This window comes from Triturus cristatus, chromosome 6 (assembly GCF_964204655.1).
Source record: "Triturus cristatus chromosome 6, aTriCri1.1, whole genome shotgun sequence".
In the NCBI taxonomy this organism is placed as follows: domain Eukaryota; kingdom Metazoa; phylum Chordata; class Amphibia; order Caudata; family Salamandridae; genus Triturus; species Triturus cristatus.
Window position 1 is genome coordinate 1,677,864,388 of NC_140589.1, and position 21,623 is coordinate 1,677,886,010.

Here is a 21,623-nt window from a genome sequence, read left to right on the forward strand (position 1 = left end):
TGCAAAAGAAAGGCTTTGTGATAAGCGGGAAAATCTGGAAAGTTGACTCCGCCCTCCGTTTTAGGAAGACGTAGTCTGCATAAGGACATACGCGCTTTTTTGCCGGACCAGAGGAAAGAAGAAAAAACATTATTTATTTTCTTGAAAAACTTAGCTGGAATAGGTACTGGAATGTTGGATATAGTGTATAGAACTATTGGAGAAAGCATCAGTTTAATCGTGTCAAGGCGGCCCCACCAGGAAAGGTAAAGTGGATGCCACCTAGAGGTGAGGTCGGACAATTTCTGGGTGCATTTAGTAAGGCACAATGAGATAGTATCAGGGAGAGAAGGGGCAATATACAAACCCAGGTATTTAATATGTGAGGGACTCCAAGTAAAATTGGACGCGTCAAAATCAGGTTTAAAGGTAAATTTAGTAAGGGGTAAGATTTCACATTTGTCATTGTTTAACTTATAACCAGAAATTTGGGAGTACTCGCGCACTTCGTTGAGAAATGTAGGAATAGAAATGATAGGGTTGGACATAAAGAGTAGGATATCGTCGGCGTAAGCAGCAAGTTTAATGTTTGTTTGGGAGGTCTGGAAACCATGTAGATTAGGATTTTGGCGAAGCTTTGAAAGAAAGGGTTCTAATGCTAGATTAAAAAGAAAAGGGGAAAGGGGACAACCCTGACGAACTCCTCTTCCTAAGCTGAAAAAAGAAGAGACTAGACCATTAGCACAGACCGCTGCTCTGGGACTGGAATAAAGAAAAGAAACAAAAGAAATAAAATTAGGACCAAACCCAAACCATCCAAGGGCGGAGAAAAGGAAAGTCCACTCTACTCTGTCAAACGCTTTCTCTGCGTCCAAGGCAATTGCCGCTAGCGAGTCTTGGAACTTTGAGGATTTGGACAGGACATTAAACAGGAGTCTAGTATTGTCTGTAATAAAATGACCCTTAACAAATCCAGATTGTTCCGGGCCTAACAATTCAGGGAGAAAAAGATCTAATCTTAAAGCAAGAGATTTAGCATACAATTTATAGTCAATGTTAACCAAAGAGATTGGTCTGTAATTCTTGCAGTGTTGGGTGTCTTTACCTTCTTTAGGTATGATACAAATATGGGCGTCTGAGAAAGTGCCAGAGGAAGTGCCACTAAGTATGAAAGAATCAATAAGAGAATGCAATCTAGGTAATAGTGATTTAGAGAAGTGCAAATAAAATTCAACTGTAAATCCGTCCGTACCTGGAGCTTTATCTTTCTTAAGTGACTGAAGTGCAGCGTGTAATTCAGATTCAGAGATGGGCAGTTCAAGGATGGATAAGTCAAAAGGAAAGTGAGGAGGAGCCTTAATGCTGGAAAAAAAGGTAGCTAAGGATTGAGTTTCAGAAGAGTAAAGCGTGGAGTAAAAACGGGAAAATTCCTCTAAAATGTCCACATCTGTGTGCTTTAAAACTGAGTTAACATCGAAAACAGATTCAATATTCAATTTGTTTTGCTTGACTTTTAAATAATTGGCTAAAACCTTACCCGCCTTGTTCTTTCCCCCATAAAATTTTGAGCTAGATTTCAACAAATAAAGTGAAGCATCATCAGTGGATTGTTTGTTAAATTGCATCTTAGCTTCAATAAGAGTAGTCAAACTTTCCTGCGAATGGGAAGTATAAAAAGAGTGCTCCAGGTTTTTAATCTTGAGGAGGAGATCATTCGCTACTTTGCGAGCGGTCTTACGCTTTCTGGACACATAATCAATGATGAAACCTCTGGCTGCAGCCTTATAAGCATCCCAGATAACATGTTTGGGCAAAGTGGGCGCATCATTAATGACAAAAAATTCTGTGGTGAATTCAATAAAGGAAGCGGTAAACTTGGGATCAAGAAGTAAAGTGTTATTAAAGCGCCAACGTTTCGGTCCATTGGACTTGGGTAGGACATCAATGTTGACCAGCACTGGGGCATGATCGGAGAACAAGATGGGGCCAATGTCAGCGTGAGTGAGGGACTGAGAGATATGATGGGAGAGGAAGATGTAATCAATACGGGACTGTGAATGATGGGAAGGGGAGTAGAAGGTGAACTCTTTAGTAGTAGGGTTACAAAGACGCCAGGCAGCAATGAGTTTGTGCTGGGATATTGCTTGGACAAACAATTTGTGAGACTTATTAGGGATATAAGGTGCTTTAGAATGTCTGGCCAAAAAGGGGTCAAGGGGCAAATTACAGTCTCCCGCCATAATGAAATTGTCATCAATGTATTCAGAAAGACGGGAAGCCATTGTGCGCCAAAAGGCGGGGTCACCGCCAGTAGGTGCGTAAATGCTGAGAAGAGAAATGGGAATACCCTTCGAGGAAAGTTTGACGTACAACCATCTACCTTCGGGATCTGATTCAGAAATCAAGAGCGAGTGAGAAAGAGATTTGCGAATTAACACAACTACACCATTTCTTTTACCATCACCAGGAGCAGAAAATACATCACCCACCCAACCTCTTTTAAGCTTGGCAGCTTCAATGTCAGACAAATGAGTTTCTTGCAAAAAGGCAATATCGACATTCAACTTGGCTAAATGTGAAAGAATTTTCTGTCTTTTAATAGGAGAATGGAGACCTTTGACGTTCCAGGAAACGATACGTACTGCCATTAAAGAATATTAAAGAAGTAATGCAAAGAAAAGATAAAACACCAAGAAAAAGCCTCATGAGAAATAAAAACGTAAGGAAAGGAGGAAAGAAAAAAAGAGATAGAAATGGAGAAGGGATGAAGCATACGAAAGAAGGAAGAAGAAAAGAGGGTGAAGAGTTGTCATGAAGATAGAAAAAAGCCAAGGTGATGCTAAGATCCAAGAAAAGAAAAAATGAATTCCAGAGAAATCGGTAAGTAAGGATAAATGAGAGAGAAAAAAGAAAAATCGCAACAAGATCAGTAAACCAACAAAACAAGAAAAAAGAAGATCAAGAGAAGAAAAATATACAAAGAAGTCAAAGGAAAGATGAGGTAGCAGGGTAAAAAGATAATGAAACCGAAGGGAATAAGACCAAGGGGGGCAATAAGCGGTAAAGATAAAGAAGAAGAGAATGAGGAGAGAAGAAAAAGAGCGCGTAAAAAGTACTGACACCAATAAACCTGGAGGTGTGAAGAAAGGAATCAAGGTAAGGGAAAACAAAACAAGTACAAACATGACATAAAAAGAATGAGGAATACTCACAAGGGGTAATTCAGGAAAGGTACGATCAGGAACAGGAACAAACAAGGGCGTACGGGATGCAGGGAGAGGGAGGTAGGGCCAACTGGAGAAGGCAGGGCACTCGGGGTCAGGGGGACGTCCAACCAGAGAAACAGGACGGAGCGCATAACATTGGTCTGTGGAGGAAGAAAGGGAACAAGGTTAAATATCAACACATAATAAGAGCATAAGACAGGTAACGAATAGGACAAACCAAAGAATCATAACATCAATAATAAATACTACCATGGAGAACAAGCACTCATCAAGAGAATAAACATGTTGAAACAACGGAATTAGAAAAAATAAAACAACAAATATAAGAAACTGGAGCATCAATATAAGACTTCAGAAAAAAGTCACGTTGGAGGGGAAGAGGAAGGACCAGAAAGCTCCATATCAGCTTGACCGCAGGAATTCAGGAAACTTCGAAGTCGCGCAGGCTCTTCATAGGTCGTAGTCTTATTATTATGGGTCACTTTGAATAAGCAAGGATGGAAAAGGCCATATCTAGCACCGATGGAACGAAGGTCAGGTCTCATGTCCAAGAAGGCCTTACGACGATTTGCAGTTGCTCTGGCGGAATCCTGCGCAAAGAACAAGTTGGAACCCGACCAAGTGATACGAGGAGAGGCTCTGGCCGTAGAGAGAACTTTAAGCAGATCAGTGTATTCCAAAAAATACATTATTACACCTCTGGGCTTCACTGACGTGGAAAGAGAGGAGGGAGCTCGTCCAAGCCTGTGAGCCCGCTGGATATTGAGTGGGGTATCCTCAGGTAAATGCAAAAGCTTCGGAAGAAAAGACTTGAAAAAAGTAATGGGATCACTTCCCTCGCAGCCCTCCACAAGGCCATAAAGGCGAAGATTATTGCGCCTATTTCGGTTTTCCAAGTCCTCCACCTGCTTCTGAAGAGAAGAAATTTGCGCATACATATGTGTGACCTTGGCTGCAGAATCTTGAAGAGAGGAGACGTCACGCTCCACCGATGACACTCGTTCATTCATCCGGGTCCAATTGTCAGTGGGAACCTGCAACTTAGCGTTGGTTTCTTCCATGAAAAGGCGTAAGGCCCGTATCTCTTCAAGAAGTAACTCCATCGAAATGGTCGCATAGGACTTGGGAGGCGAAGGTGGATCTTTTTTTAAGCGCTTAGGCGTCATCTTTACTGAAGGCTGTGAGGAGGGTTCCATGTTCAGCGACATCTCGTTGCTAGGGGAAGGCTGAGAAGCTTCCAGATGAGCCAATTCCGTGAAAAGCTTATAGTTTTTTATGTAATTGCGCTTTTGGGTCTTGCTGGAACCTTCGGCCATAGATGCGACTACAAAATGTAGGTACAACCTGCCAAACTGAGTATAGAAGCAAATAAAGTACAAGGTCCAAAGCACATGAGATTTAAACAAGAGCAAGCAGGGAAATTTGATATGGAAAAGTGCCAATCCAGAGAAGCAATAATATCAGAAAGCCAGGAAACGCAGATTAAGAGCACAAAATGGCCGCCAGATATGAGGAAAGCAAAAAAGAAAAATTGAGTCCAAGAGACAGTTGTGTCAAATATTGATTAAAATAGTCACCCAACAGCATAAAATCACGGCATCCGATTTACTCGAGGTGCTGAAGGCATGCTAAATTGAATGCATCAACCAGGAGTGGAATGCGTGGTAAACGCGCTGCTGAAGAGAGAAACTCGCATAGGAAACAAAATGGCGGTCACGGCCGATGCAAAGCCGCGACCGGGAGTAAAATGCGGATAAAACACGGTGCAGGTATACCCCAACGTTGAAGAGGGTCTCAAAGCACTCCGGGGACCTTCCGAAAGAGTAGGCTTCCCTCCATGGCTCACAATATGCGTGCGGACTGCCCGTAATCTCCGGCTCGGACGGAGCCCTCACGCCGCCGCCGCCATCTACTCGGGCGCCTAGCCACGCCCCAGGTTACTGCTTTCAAAAGAGGCATCCTTTTGTTACTTGCAATTTATAACAAAGTCCTAATATAGAATAGTGAGCTATTAACTTTCATCCTAGAACGTCATACACACTGCAAAGTATACATTATTAGAACATTGATTAATGTTGCAAAAAGGGTTCATTTGACTAGAAATCGATTCTTATTATTAAAACTCCCAACTATGCTGTTTCTTTTTCGACTCTGAGTTTGTGCTTCTCCACACCAAGCACTCTTAAACTATACTGCCTACCAGTATGGATGACATGTGACTCCTAAACTTTTAGTCCTTTGGCTTCTGTAACAATTCCTATACACTGATTCACACACGTATGATTGATTGTCTCTGTGTAATGTGTGTGTGATGCAAAGTGCTCGGACACCCTACACTGGTATGAGTGGCGCTATATAACTAATTCAATGCATCTGAGAGAGTGTGGTTATGGAGACTTGGTCACTGTTAAAGGGTGCTAGTGAGAGAATCCGTGGTAGAGGTGGTCATTGGGGGGGGCGCCAACAAACTTTGTCGCACAGGGCGCCACCAGCACTAAAGCCGGCCCTGATGGACAGAGATAAACAAGTCAGGCCGCTCTCATTCAGGAACCAAGAACCCTGGAATGCCGTGCCAGGACACGTTTTACAACTACACAAGGAATAGGAAATATACTCCTGAAATGTGTAAAGACCCCCAGCCCTAACCCTGGAAGGGAAATTACGACTTAAGCGGTTTGAAGTTAACCCTTCCCTTAAATGAAGTGAAGGTTGGGGGTCACTCAAAGGTGCCCTTAAGGTCACAGCGAAAGGTGCTGAGGGGTAATGGGACATAGGTGCAGGCTGCACTCTGTCAGTATGGAGGCAGAATGGTGACTCTAGCGCGCGCCATTGGTCGAAGGAACAGGAACAGGAAGTACCAGGAAATTAAAATGGCAAAATGCAGTTGCCAAGGGCTGCACCTAAGAGCCAGGTCATGCCAGGACACTGACACGAGAGCCAAATGTATTGCTAATGATAGGATTCTCGTTTAATAAAGAGGGCATTCCCCTGTGATTACTTTCCGCATTAGGGAAGGATGCATGCAAGTAGGTCAGGAGCAGGGATGGGTGAAACAACGCTATTGGTTTCTCCCGCCCAAACTTGCAAAGCATATTTATAACATGGCACAATATTGAATGCAAAACACAAGTCATCGTAGGACAAAGTGGATGGTCTCTGAAGCAACGAATCTTTGATGACTTGCCAGGACATCACAGAAGGTTTTGATGTGTAGAGGTATCTTGGCTGAGGCTAAAATGTGACATTATGAAGCTTACGGCAAGTAGCTACAGGTCCCTGAGCCTAGAGGATGTGGGGCCACATGTAATAAACTATTTATAGTCAAATATACTTTGGTTTGCAAAACCTAGAGTGTTTGCGGCCGCAAAGCAGGCACTTCTCACCTATGAAAGCCATTTTGGGAGTTAGTAAACTTCTACTGACTCCAGAAATGGATTTGCCGCATGGTTACCAATTCGCAATTTGGAAGGTGTGTATTGTGCACATACCTTCCAAATCGAGACTCGGTACCATGTGTATCAATGATTTAAAAAAATACAGACTGCCAAGGTGCCGTGATAAAACTTTCATAAAAAAGAGGGGTCCCCTGGGTTCCCTTCTTTGCAAGTTAGGGAAAAGAATGAGGGGGTGTAGGCAGTGGTCCAGGGGAACATTGCCAACACTGACAAAAACATTTTTGGATTGATGATGCAAAGAATCTGGTAAGAGAGGCAAGTATGGACTGACATCTTCTGGCATGATCGAGATGAAACAAAGGCATTTTCTTTATCGTGCCTGCTGGCTTCTTGTATGTGAGACTGATTTTTATAAACGAAGGTAATTAGCTTATTTTCACATTGACACTATCTACTCCCTATTGAGACGAGTTGGCGTCACAATTTGTGCAAAAGAGAAGTACAGCGATCCCCTGTTATTCGTCAATCCTCTACTGGCTGCCCAGGGGATATGAGCACATCTGTAATTAGCTCATTCATATAGTACTTGTGCAGAATGACTAATGGAGCTTTGAGTAGCACAACATTAAATATGGGTGGCTCCTGTATGGAATTGAGGTTAACACTGTGGTTGCCATACTTAAGGTGTGTGCAAAAGTACTTAAGAGTGGGGTCAGATTAGGAACTTCTCATGTGCCTTTGTGACATGTTTCATCTCTGGAATAGAACATTTCCGTCATAACAATGAATAACAAGCAAATACGCAAAGTGCAATGTGTCAAAATACACTCTCATGGCTGTAATCATATTACATATTAAAAACATCTATAGGTAGGATTGAAACATGCAAACAACGTTACCAAGCACACACCCATTTCACACATTTTTCCAGTGCCTGCTGAGGATGAAAGCCCCCTGCTCGGTGGACCAGCTGACATGCCCCATCAATTTTGCCTTTATCTCCCCTGTCACTTTGGCTTTTTAAATGAGGCTGAGGTGCTCCTACTCCAAGGAAGACCCTTGTCTAAAGGACCCCTCAAACCTTAAATCTAGTTCTCCCGAGAGCCAACATTGGTGGTGCTGGGGACAGCGGAGACGCCCAACTGGTCTTCGTGCCCTCCAGTCTCGAGTATGCACCTTACACAAATCTTTCCCTAAGGGAGTGGCTGGTAGCTGCATAATCATATTGTATGATATAACTAAACCAAGGGGCAATTCCTATCAGCCTATCGGAAATTAAGTTCACTGACCCCTGGGAACAGGGATACATTTGTTGTTTATTTATATATTTTAAGTAAATAACAATTTTTGCAATCATATTATGTCTGTTAATGGTCACAAACTGTGCAAAATTCATGTGAATATCTGTAGTGCCCCTGTGGCTAAGGGTAGCTACAGCTGATTATAAATATAGAATGCACGTTGAGATGGAGGATGGACCTGGCCCTCAGACACAACCAACCCATCTCACCACCCATGTCTTCTTCCCCAGCAAGTGTCTGCTGGTAAAATAAAGTGCTTAATGCCAAAGTAGGACGCCTGGACCATTCCTAAGCTTGGAGGCACACAGCGGTGCTAACAGTGTGAAAACCAGGTTCAAACTGAATGGTTGGGTCTCAAAGTGCAAGGATGAATTGCTGGTTCATAGTGGCTGTTGCACAACTGCTCAGAACTGGGCAGAAAACCCCGACCTGCCTACTAGCTCTTTGAAGACGCTCACCTTGATTAGACTAAAGTATGCCTTGCCCTGGTGCCTTCATGAATGTGGAGCTGACACTGTCCATGATCCATACGGGAACGGTCTGCCCTGCTGCTGACTTCACATGTGCGTGAGCTTCTCGCGAGACACTGACCCGGAGCACCAAGGTGCCCTCTCGCCCCTTCACCAGAGAGTGAAGCAAGGATGCCTAAGATCAACCCTTCGAGTGCAGTTATGCTGCCTAATAATTCAGCACTTCAAGCGCACTTTGTCTTTGCTAACTTATGTGTGTTTATATTGAAGGGACCCTCTGTACTATCCACTACCACATGGGCCTTGGCTCTGGAAGTGTGTCCAAGCGAAACTTGAAGGTCCCCGGGCCCTTCAGGGCCATACCGTGGTCCAGCATCCAGCGCCTTTCTGGCTTGCATTCACCTAGATCCATCTCGCAGAGGAGGTCCAGAGCGGTCCTTGTGTGCGCGTTGTCTCTGTGGGCTCATACTCCCAGTTTCCCCCAACATTCAGAACCTTTTTCTGATCCCCATCTTTGGCAAGGACAGCCCTCCCTAGACACAGAGCAATTCACCCTAGCAACCTTTGGGCCAAGAAATATTCAAATATTTAAGAATGTACTGTGAATCCCAAACCCTAAACCAGAAGACAGAACCAGATTTCCAGGGCAAAACACTTGACAGTAAACAATATAAATGTTGATGTCAATGTCTTAATGTGGCATTGAATTTCTGCACTGAGCGCATTGAATGCATTGATTGCATTGATTGCATTGCGTTTTATAGTAATTTCAATACTAACTGCGATCAGTTAGTGCTCACGAACCTCATAGTAAGAGTCAGAGGAGTTTCAGATCCCCTTGCATAAGATAAGGCTAAATCTGTTTCCCCGGAGAGAAGACAGAGGTCCATGCATCATGAGTGGTGTTTCTCAATCATGATGCACTGCGGAGATCACAAATAGTACAGTGGGAGCCTCACCTATTGGTGGACAATCAGTCGTCTGGCCACATGCCATAGGGTCACATTAGTCTTTGGGCCTCATTACGAGTTTTCCAGACGGATGTCGCTGGGAAAAATACTAGAAACACACCAGAGCTGTTTCCCCCAGTTGTGGATCCACATTTGCAGGTGCGGTGGAGCAGCAGGGCCAGTGGGGGCCGTGGGCACCGGCACGGCCCGGCTCCCACTTGCCTCCTCCAGCACCATGGGGAATCAGGCAACGCTTCCCAACAGGGCGCAGCCTCCCCTCACCCAGGCGCCCTCCTACCTTCCCTTGGACCAACACCCCCTCACCTGCACAGGTACCCCTCTGATATGTATCACCTACTCAGAGCTGGTGGTAAACAGATTAAAATAAGAAGATTTAGATGCGGGGAGACTGTCCAGAATCAGAGAGTCTGGCCCCCAATATCCAGCAGCTGAATAGGATGAAACCAGAATGAGGGCTTTTGTGTCCTGTGACCCCTCCTGTTCTGAAAATCCACTGGTTTGGTTGCAAACAGTATATTTATGGAAATTAGGGTAAACTTTGTTGTTATTTCGTATTTAATGTTGCTACCTTGTATGCTAATGCTTTGAGTGATTGCTGCTGTTTGACTGTAATGTTCCCTGTGTAGACACCTAGCTAAGATGTTATTAAAGTGTTGTCCTTTTAACTAACAGTTCTGGTTGGACATGTTTTCTATATTGAGATTGTAATACTTGTGTCACCTTGTACCTCACCCCACCTCCAGTCAGCTACACCTTGACTGCTCGACCAGGCTACCCTTGATAATATGCTACACTCTCAGAAAATCATTTGTATTTTAACAATTTTTAATTCTCTTTGTGTGACTGTGATCCCATGTGTTTGGCTGTGGGCTTCGTCTTCAGATGTGTGTATGGCCATTGAAATGCGTCGTTGCCCAGTCTATTTGGTGATCAGTTGCTTATCAACTACTAATCGCATACATTGTTTGCTTTTCTCAGTGTTCCATTTAGTAATTCCATAGTTCTTTTTCTCACTTGTCCCTTAGCTTAGCCAGGCCCCATTTGTTTGCTGTCCTGGTCATATTTTCTTATTTCAGGCAACAGTGTGGCCCGATTCACAATTTTTCGCCAAAAGTAAATTTGACATGCTTCTGAAAAGCAAGCATTAAACTACTTCTAAATCTGGAGTAAGACACAACTACTCACAGAAGGGTTTTGTGAACCATAAGCTGAGTGACCTTGTTGTAACAATGTTCACACACACCTCGCTCCATTTCAACACACCCTCGTACCTACTATCAATCATTGGCAAAAAAAATACCCATTTTATCCAGCTCATATTCCAAACTGAAATTTCACACTAAAATAAACTAACAAACAACTGGACCACATTGAGCATTCTTTGTAGTCCTTCCTTAGTTTCTACTCCGTAGACCCATGAAGGGTTAACCAGATTGTCGTATGGAATCCATGCCCAGGGACATGCAAATTATAATGAATACAAAACTCAGTTTTTCTCAGTTATATTTTCCATCGAAATGTTCATGTAAAAAACATATCACACACATGAAGTTATCACGTCACAGAACATAAATAAAATACATTACTTTCAAGATTCGTTCACTCCTCTGATAGTAAAACGAGATACAGATTGAGAGCCTGTGATAGCAAACTAATGCAGATAGAATCATGGGGGCAGATTTACAAGAAAGTGACGCATCTGTACAGATGCGTCACTGTCCCTGCCCCACCCTTAGAAACCCTTGCGCCACCATAGATGCGCCGTATTTACAATACGGCGCACTATGGCACAAGGATTGACAGATGCGTCAGAAATTCTGACGCATCTGCGGAAAAGTCACACATTGCTGGAGTCCTGTCGCAAGCACGATGCAACTCCAGCAATGCGTGTTGAGGCCTATTCCCACTACACTGCGTCACTACTTACGCCTGCTTCAAGCAGGCGTAAGGTTTTGGCGCAGTAGCGTCATAAAAGTGGCGCAGTGAAATCTTGTAGATTTCGCTGCGTCACTTTTACGAGGCCTTCCTGCGTGGGAACGCCCACCCTGCATACATTATTTCTGACACAGGTATAATGTGACGCAGGGCTTTACAACGTGACGCATCTCCCTAGATGCGTCACGTTGTAAATAGGATGCATTTTTTGCGCCGCCGTTGCGTCAAAAAAAGTGACACAATGGTGGCGCAGGAAGGCGCAAGGGGCTTGTAAATCTGCCCCATGGAGTTCATCACAACCACATGCTCTAATGGTTCTTAGTAGCATGATGCCAGAGCTCCCCTAAGTTAACCGCACATATTTACCGCATATGTTACGATAGTGAATAAGAGAGTCTCCTTTCTCGTCACAGAGACTGCTGTCGCCTATGATATCTCTCGGTCATACAAATTTCCGTTGACTTGACATGCCCAAGATACCTTGATTGGGCCCGTTGGCTTGCTTGAGATTGGACGGGTCTGGTCCTAAGCATTTCAAAACAGAACCCTAAACTTCTCTTGATACACTACCATCCCACACACATCACCACAGATGGGCGACAAACAGGGCACACCACCAAGGACAAAGGAAGTCGCTCACACCATTTAGGCATTCAAAGGGTATGCCGACAATAACAAGGAGGGATGCCTCTAGAATTCTTCAGCCAAAGTCCATTCTTTTTGGGAATCAGACAAGCAGAGGTGAGTCTTCAAGGGACCTGCAAGGATGTGGCTTTAGCTGAGACATTCTGGAGGCTTCCTTCTTACCTTAGGTTGCCTGAGAGGTTGGAAATATTACCTAACCGGTGCTGGATTATTCATTGTACAGTCCCTATTGAAATCAAAGGCAGCATTTATAGTACATGTCCAGGAGACTGTCACTCTTAATACCATTACTGGGAGGTTTCTGTCTAAACTCGCTTTTGGAGAAGATAGATTCAAACCCACAAATTTGTGTTGACGGAAGTCGTGTGCTCGATTGGGGTAGAAAAGACCAAACATGTTTTCTATATTGAGGTTGTTACACTTGTGTCACCTTGTATCTAGTCTCAACCTCACACCGGTGGTCCATGTGTATTTTGGTGTAGATGTAAGAGTTGCTAATACGTATAACCGAGCGCTTCAAGGTATCTTCTCTTGGTATGGAGTATTGTATCCTTCGTGGGTTTTAGACGTTATAGTGTCGCCACAAACCATCTTATACTGTGGCTTAGTGCTCTAAATGACTAATTAGACTAATTTCAAAATACCTGAATTACAATCTGGGGTAACGAGTATGAAAAAGAGTGACCAAGAGTGGATTAATTATTATATTAAGAGCAAATTGCTATGGGAGCCGCGTTGTTCGTTGTAATTTTATTGGTTTGCACCTTGAAGATCAGCACTTTGAAACTATCATTGTTTGTCTTGGTATTCCGCTATTTTGTAGATATCTTGCCATGTTTTATCTCAGTTTTCACAGATAGCAGCGTTTTCATCATTCGTCATGCCATTAACACTCAAATAATATGAAGCTTATATTTGGATCTAAATAGCTCATTCCCTTGAAGACATCATCCGAGAAACTTATCCTATGATAATAGTTGTATTTTATTTCAATTAACCTCTTGCTATCAAACAATAATAAAGGATAATCCGAATATGTTAGCTGCAGTGGCGAGTAGTTAAAGATAAAAAAACAACAGTTGATGGACAGAATGCATAACAATGTCATACATTCACCCCAGTACAGAGATCTGGGCCTAAATCCATCGTTTTTTTGCTCACCATGCTGTTCCAGTTTAAACCCAGCCATATGCAAATCAGTCTTGACCCTGTGCCTCATGGGAACAGTCCAGCCCGAACTGCAAAGCCAGGTCCTCCCTGGACTGGAAACAAGCATCCTAGGACCGGTTTCGGGGTTTCAACCCTCTTCAGCCAGGATAGCTTGATTCCAGTGGCATGGAGAGCACGGGACCCACTTATGGGCATACCCTTCCCACTCGGGTGACAAATGCAAAAACAACAGTTGATGGACAGAATGTAGAACAATGTCATACATTCACCCCAGTACAGAGATCTGGGCCTAAATCCATCGTTTTTTTGCTCACCATGCTGTTCCAGTTTGAACCCAGCCATATGCAAATCAGTTTTGACCCTGTGCCTCATGGGAACAGTCCAGCCCGTACTGCCAAGCCAGGTCCTCCCTGGACTGGAAACAAGCATCCTAGGACCGGTTTCGGAGTTTCAACCCTCTTCAGCCAGGATAGCTTGATTCCAGTGGCATGGAGAGCACGGGACCCACATCTGGGCATACCCTTCCCACTCGGGTGACAAATGCAAAAACAACAGTTGATGGACAGAATGCAGAACAATGTCATACATTCACCCCAGTACAGAGATCTGGGCCTAAATCCATCGTTTTTTGCTCACCATGCCGTTCCAGTTTGAACCCAGCGATATGCAAATCTGTCTTGACCCTGTGCCTCATGGGAACAGTCCAGCCCGAACTGCCAAGCCAGGTCCTCCCTGGACTGGAAACAAGCATCCTAGGACCGGTTTCGGGGTCTCACTCCTCTTCAGCCAGGATAGTTTGATTCCAGTGGCATGGAGAGCACGGGACCCACGTCTGGGCATACCCTTCCCACTCGGGGTGACACATGCAAAAAAACAGTTGATGGACAGAATGCAGAACAATGTCATACATTCACCCCAGTACAGAGATCTGGGCCCAAATTCATTGTTTTTTTACTCACCATGCCGTTCCAGTTTGAACCCAGCCATATGTAAATCAGTCTTGACCCTGTGCCTCATGGGAACAGTCCAGCCCGAACTGCCAAGCCAGGTCCTCCCTGGACTGGAAACAAGCATCCTAAGACCGGGTTCGGGGTTTCACCCCTCTTCAGCCAGGATAGCTTGATTCCAGTGGCATGGAGAGCACGGGACCCACATATGGGCATACCCTTCCCACTCGGGGTGACAAATGCAAAAACAACAGTTGATGGACAGAATGCAGAACAATGTCATACATTCACCCCAGTACAGAGATCTGGGCCTAAATCCATCGTTTTTTTGCTCACCATGCCGTTCCAGTTTGAACCCAGCCATATGCAAATCAGTCTTGACCCTGTGCCTAAGAGTAGTTAAAGATGGCGGATGTATTTTCACAGAGAGGGACAATAGCTGTTTGTCTGCTGGAAAAGTTTGACCAGGTTGGCAGACGGAAACTATTGCTGGGAGTGGCTCAAGAAAGAAGTACGCTTCCATACCGTGGATGACTAGGTGTTTTCCCTAATTGCAGCTGCATTGCAAAATCAACAAAACACATAGCAAGGTTGCGAAACATGAGAGCCAAATTCCGGAAATTGCTTGCACACGTTCATGAGAATCCACTAATCATTATGTTTTTCAGGTCATGAATCACTTTTCTGCCTTGGCACATCAGGTCAGCCTGTCAGCACGTCAATGGCGCTGATGAAAGGCATCTAAGAGAAAGAGCTGGGTGTCTGCCAGGATTACACAAGTAAAAAATGATTTAGGCAATATATATGTGCACAATGGCAGCGAATTTGTAAAGGACTCCGTACTGTCAGAGGACAGAAAGAAATCTCTACACAGTTGAATCAATACTGTATTTTATACACAGCAATAAATGGTATATACATTTCTTTTGAATCATAAACATACAAAATGTTTTAACCGTAAAAAGGTTTTTTGGTGCTCAGTGTCCCCAAGTGAAAATTGGAACCCAAAAGTGACTGTACAAGATAATAATGTTTTTTAGAAAAATAGGTTTCCATAAATAAGAAAAAGAAACAGAACGACCATATCAATACAAATTCTTGAACAGTTTATGTATGCAATGATACAGGCTGAATTGTGTGCTGGAACCATTGTTCTTCCATATCTAATCATTACCCTGGTTCCGTTGTGAGTAGGGTTCCCCTGTTGTTACAAGTGAGGATTACACAAGTGGCATGAATAAGGTTACTGGCAGAGAAGGATACACTGGTGAATACTGAATATGAATAAAGGGTTCTGGAAGCGTCATGCCACTCAAAGCCTTCCTCAGCAACTCACTAGCGGAAGGAGTGGTGCTGGTGTTGGGTTGAGAGTATCGCTGTACACATTCAACATAAATGAGAAAGAAATCAAGCATCCACCCGAACCCAGTAGTAGAAAAAATGAGCGTTAACTTAGTGGAAAGCCTGCAAACCAATGAGTTCCATTGATCAGTTCCATTGGCTCTATTGATCCAGGACTCTGGTTAAAATGAATGTATGACGTTACAACGCAAACATTTACAACGCATGCCTTTACAACACCGTTTTTACATCGCAACATCCTTTACAACGCATGTTTTTACAACACATTTTTAGAATCTACATTTACAACGCATTCCATTACAACGTATACCATTACAACGTATACCATTACAACGCATATTACTTTAAGGGCCACAATAGGGTAAATGTTAGATAGTGTAGGGGTAAAAATTACTATTCCCACTCCAGTGAGTGCAACAGTAGGGTAACTGTTGGAGAATGTAGAGGTCAAAATTACTATTCCCCATTACTTACCTTATAATGCTTATAATGCTTTGTAACGACATGCGTTGTAGTGACATGCGATGTAATGGCTGCATTGTAATGGCATGCGATGTAAAGGATGTTGCGTTGTACTGACTGCGTTGTAAAGGTAGTGCGTTGTAATGACTGTGTTGTAAAGGTTGTGTCCCGGCTAAAATATATACATAAAGCCTATCTTTAGCTTTTTATCACTGCTTTTTATTACATTTTCTCCTCTTTCTGTCCCAGCCTATGAGAATAAAGAGTTGCAAATGAAGCACAATCTGAACAAATATATTAACCCCAAGAATAACTACAGTTTCCACACCACAGTAAGCCTTGAGAATATAATCTATCTAACCAAAGAATGAAAGAAATTCTGATGTAGCAGATGGACTGCAAAACCCATAACTAAAAGTAAATGGGAGACCATTGATAGAGGAGCGACTAATAATGAACCTGACATAGAGTTCAGCACACCGGGTTATTCCATCACAAACGTGACGTATATCCCGTCCACAATATTACAAGTCCATTATATCCTATGGTACTTGTAATTCGGCTGACAGGATATCCGTCATGTTTGTGACACAGTAACCCGTCCGCCAAACTCTAAATCAGGCCCTAACAGCCATTAATGCTGGTTTGCTGGAGTGCACTCTTACTATTGATATTAAACTTGAATTGCAGCATCATGGGGGTTGCTGGCTTTGTTCAATATAAGAGGTTCCCTTCACGAAAGGGTGCTAGAGGATAGGTACTAAGGCATGTTGCTCTGAAAATGTATTTGCTTTTCAAGTGGCCTTGCTACACTTCTCAGATATGCTCCAAATGCAGTAACATCTGTATTAGGAGTTGATCTGAATTAACATATGAGGAGACATTAACAGACGAATACCCACAAAAACCATGGTGCACTAGGACTTGATAATGTGTGCTCTAACGCCTATGGCTAGATGCAGTTGTGATGTACAATGAATGGTATAGCAGAGATAGATATGCATAGGTGTACTTACTCGTCGCATACCAGTCTCATGTGCAGATGCGCTATATTAGCAACGTGTGGTAATGGCCACATTGTAATGGCTGTTTACTGTCACGAACCCCAGACTGGCTAGTAGCCTGGTCTAAATTCTAGACCAGCAGCCACTTCAGCAATGCCACATAACCATAGCCTTCAGAGAGGAGGCCAAGAATTATTAAGGGGGGAAATGAAGCCAAGAGCAAAAGAGTAATAAAAGCTCTAACCTCGGGGAATCAGATAGGGAAAACAAAAAAAGGTGAGCCACTGCAAAGCCCTGTGCAAGGTTCAGTTTATAGGAAAGCCAAAACAACTCACAACTCATTGCCAGGCATTTGCTCCAAACCCTCTTGCTCATAAACCACTGTTCTGCCTAAGTTAACCTGGAAGTGATTCAGCTAACCTGGAAGTGAATGTCTAAGGCAAGAACTGCATGTGATCTAGTCATTTGTGGATCCCTACTCTCCTCTGTCCTGACTTCCACAGTTTCCACTAACTTCCACACTTGTGAGAATTCCTGCAAGCTCTGTCTAATGTACTATTTAATGAGAAATGTGAATTGAATTAGCCTCTGACTGTAGTGCTGATCATAACAGTTCTTAAACTGATTGTTAGACCTGTCAGCCCTTTGGGTGGTCCCTCCTCATCATTATTTATTTTGTCCCACTTTTGCCTCAAACCCTGTTTGAATTTTTCCTTTTTGGGAACCACCAGACTTTTTAGTGTTGCTGCAGATTCAGGGAGCCATTTTAGCTACCCCTGAAACTTCTGTCTGAGGGCCTGGAGCACAAAATGGTGGCCACCTGTGACATCACCAGCATCCACTGGAACCTACTAGCACCTTCCAGAACATTCCAGAACCCTGTGACCGTTGGAGGCGGTTTAGAATGTTGGGAAGCTAAGACAGAGAGTTGGCAGTTGGAGCTGGCAGTTGGCACCTGACTGGTGAAGAGAGAGCATCACAACAGTGAAGGAGGAAGGAGTGAAGCAGCAGGGGTGGAAACTTGTGCCTGGAGTGGGGTCCATAAACCCACCCTTGATACTAGTCCCTACTGATGGATCCCAGCCTGTAGCCCTGTGTGGGAAGAAGCCAGAAAAACTCATCCTAAGGACCTGGACAGCAGGAACAGGCCTTAGAAGCAGAAAGCAGCAAGATCCTGACCTGGAAACTGGTTTCCCTGGAGTCCGGCGTCGAGTAGCCTAAGACCTGGAGCCCGAGGTGGAGAAGCGGCGCTGACTGAAGAAGCAGACGTCGTACCCGGAGCCGCCTGAGGTCGTGAGAGGGCGCCGACGGAGGTCGTGAGGAATACCAAAGGTCGAGGAGGAAGTTAACCGAGGTCGAGTGAGCGGCGTCATCGGAGGAGTGAAGTCCGCCCTCCGGAGTCGTCGGAGACCGAGGTGAAGTGTACCGGAGGTCGGGAGTGAGGATCGCACTCCGGAGTCGCCCGGAACCTGAGAGGAGGAGCACCGGAGGTCGGGGGTGAGGATCGCACCCCGGAGTCGCCATCGAGGCCAGGCCGGCCGACGTCATCGAAGCCGAGAGCGCCATCGGACCGGAGCCGCCCGAGGTCGACATCGAGTAGAGACTGCCCGACGCCGTCGAATCGGAGGTCGAGATCGAACCGAGGCCGCCGACATCGGACCGGAACCGCCTACCGGCGTCGTCTAGAACTGACATTGTGCCAAGGCCGCCGAGACCGAACCGGAACCGCCTCACGGCATCGACACGACTCCAGCGGCGTCGGAACATCAGAAAAAGGGCAGTAAGTGGAGTAGAGGGCGCCTAAGGCCCTGTGGAGACCTGAGAGACTGCTCTAAGGGGCTAGGGAGGTGCTGGAACCAACCTGACTGTGCCAGGGGTGAATTGGGACTAACCTAGAGAGGTTGTGTGGAGAGAGAAAGCCAGGGCACTGGTATTCCCCCCTTGATCTACCTCAGTTTAGGCCTCAGCCTTGTCCCAGTCAGGGAGTAGAACCCCTCAAGCCTTCCACAACCCTACAAGCTGTGCCTGGGCCAAATCAGCCCTTAGGAATTGAAAAGTGATCTGATTACATGAGTGCTGCTGTATACTTTTAATTATTTATTGGGGGCACTGTATTTATTGTGTTAACCTATTTATTGCTTCACTATTTTTATTGGTCTACCGGACTTGTTGGTGTACAATATTTATTGGTTCAGTATTTATTGCCTCAGAATATTTAATTGCCTGTATTACCTGCACTTATATTTATGTCCCTTGTATTTATGATCATCCCTATTTATTGAATCTCCAGACAGTATTTATTTGACCTGCACTATTTAAATTTGTATATTGTGATTGTCTTATTTATTTTTCCAATCAGCAACTAAGAGAAAAAGATAAAGAAAGATATTTTCATAATTTTTACGGTGTAGAGTCGTTTTTGGAACGGATGCACGCATGGTTATTGTATGGGTATATTGTATGCTTAGCACGGTGCCTGTTTCCTGACCACTCGAGCCAAGCTACCACAGTGTGTTCGGGGAGTCCACCACCACCCTGCGGAGTGGGAGTGGGCTGTTTCCAACATAAATTGGTGTTCAGTGGTGGGATCGAGCTGTGCCTACGTATACTCAACAATAACTGTGGGTAGTCCATAGGCCTACACCGGGAGTTTTCTCAAAGCGGCCTTCCTAATTGTGGGTTTTTGTTTTTTCCAAATTTACTCTGGTGGTGGGAGGAGGTATTATTAAAGGTACCCCCCTGCATTGTTACTGCACAAAACCTGTCCTCTAACCTGAGTGGGCAAGATGGAGTTTGTACTAGAAAATCTAGAAACGTACACTGTGGCCCAACTCAGGGAGTTTTGCCAGCGGGAGGGGGTGTACTGTCCCCCAGGAGCAAAGAAGGGTGCACTCCAAACCAGCTTAAGGGCTTGGGGGGAGGCACGCAGGGAAAGCAAGGCTGAGGAGGAAGACAGGGATGGAGAGCCTGACCCCGAGGGGGCTGAGATGTACCAACCTGAGGTGGGGAACCTGTCAGCAGGGCCCAGAACCATTTCTAGGAAGGGCAGCAGTGCCTCTAGCGGTGGCTTGTCTGAAGTGGAGCTAACGGACCGGAGGGAGAAAAGACAGCTCACATGGGACTTAGCAAGGCTGGAGAAGGAGAAGGAGGAGCAGAGGATGGCCCATGAATTGCGACTGAAAGAAATAGATCTTCAGATCTTGAGAATCGGGGCACAACCTGTTCCTAATGGTGGCAGCCAAACCCAAGAGATCACCAGGGAACCTAAACCATACCTGCCAAAGGACATAGTAGCTAGCTATGGAGTGGGCGACGATATCGCCAAGTGGCTAGCGGCCTATGAGGTCTCATTGAGGGCCCATGGGGTTCCAGAGAAGTACTGGGGAGGGGGATTGTACAAGTACATGCCTCCAGCGGGTAGGGATGCTTTATTGGCCCTCGAGGAGGATGAGCAGACCCACTACCCCACCATGAAACTGGCGCTCATCAGAAAGTTTGGACTAACACCTGAAAAGTACAGACAGAAGTTCAGGGGTAGTCACAAACTGGGCACGCAGAATTGGGTGGACTTCCTGGACTATGCAAAGAAGGCAATGGAAGGTTGGATTCAGGGCAGTGAAGTGAGGAACTACGAGGGGTTGTTTGACCTGGTACTGAAGGAACACCTGCTCGAGAAATGTTTCCCTGAACTGCGGCAACACCTGGTGGATAGCAAGCTGACCAGTCCCCGGAAGCTTGCTGAGGAGGCGGACATTTGGGCTAGTACCCGGGTGTCCACAAGGGGGACTGGAAGGGATACTCAAAAGGCCGGACAGGGCGCCCCCCAGAAGAAAGAGGGAGGGGAAAAGAAAAAGGAGTTCTCCAAAGGCCCCCAAAATAACTTCCAAGGGAAGGGAACAGGATTCACCCCTAAGGCTAACCCACCCAGAAACCCTAATCCTGGCCAGAGTCAGCAGCCAAGGGTTGTCCATTGCTACGAGTGCGGTGGCGTTGGACACTATAAAGGAGATCCGAAGTGCCAGAAACGACCACCCCCTCCCACTGGAGGAAAGACCCCCGGAGTAGCTAGTGCAGTGCTCGGGGAGGAGATGCCCTTAACTAAGGGAAGGGAGTGGGCGGGTGTCACTTTAGTGTCCCTGGGAGAACGGGAGATGGTTCCTAAGATCCAGGTGCCCGCAAATACCGCAAAGTATGGGCAGTGGGTCACCATCAACGGCCAAAGAGGGGAGGCTCTGAGAGACACAGGAGCCAGTATGACTATGGTGCGTAGTCAACTGGTGTCTCCAGAGCAGGTAATTCCCGATGTACTCCACCCAGCCGCGATGGCTGACGGCAGAACAGGTCACTATCCCGTGGCCGAGGTTCCCTTTGAATGGGGGGGGGTTGCAGGTTCACTTCGAGTTGCCGTAAGCCCTGCCGTGCCCGTCGATTGTCTGCTGGGGAATGACATGGAGCACAACGCTTGGAAGGAGGTGGAATACCGGACTCACACCGAGATGCTGGGTACACCTGACTGGGCCTGTGTTAGCACAAGGTCCGCGACTACCCGAAGAGGGAGTTCATTTCGGCTGGAGCCTGGAACAAAGGCCCAGCCAGCTGCCAGTCAAGGGAAGAACCGAGGACAGGAGGAGCCTGCCTCGGCGTCTCCACCCCGTAGGACGGATAGGCCACCGGAGGTGGTGGACCAGGAGTCTGCGGAGGGGGACGTTACCAACCTGGAGGACCTACCCATCCCGGCCGAGTGGCACGTGGAGG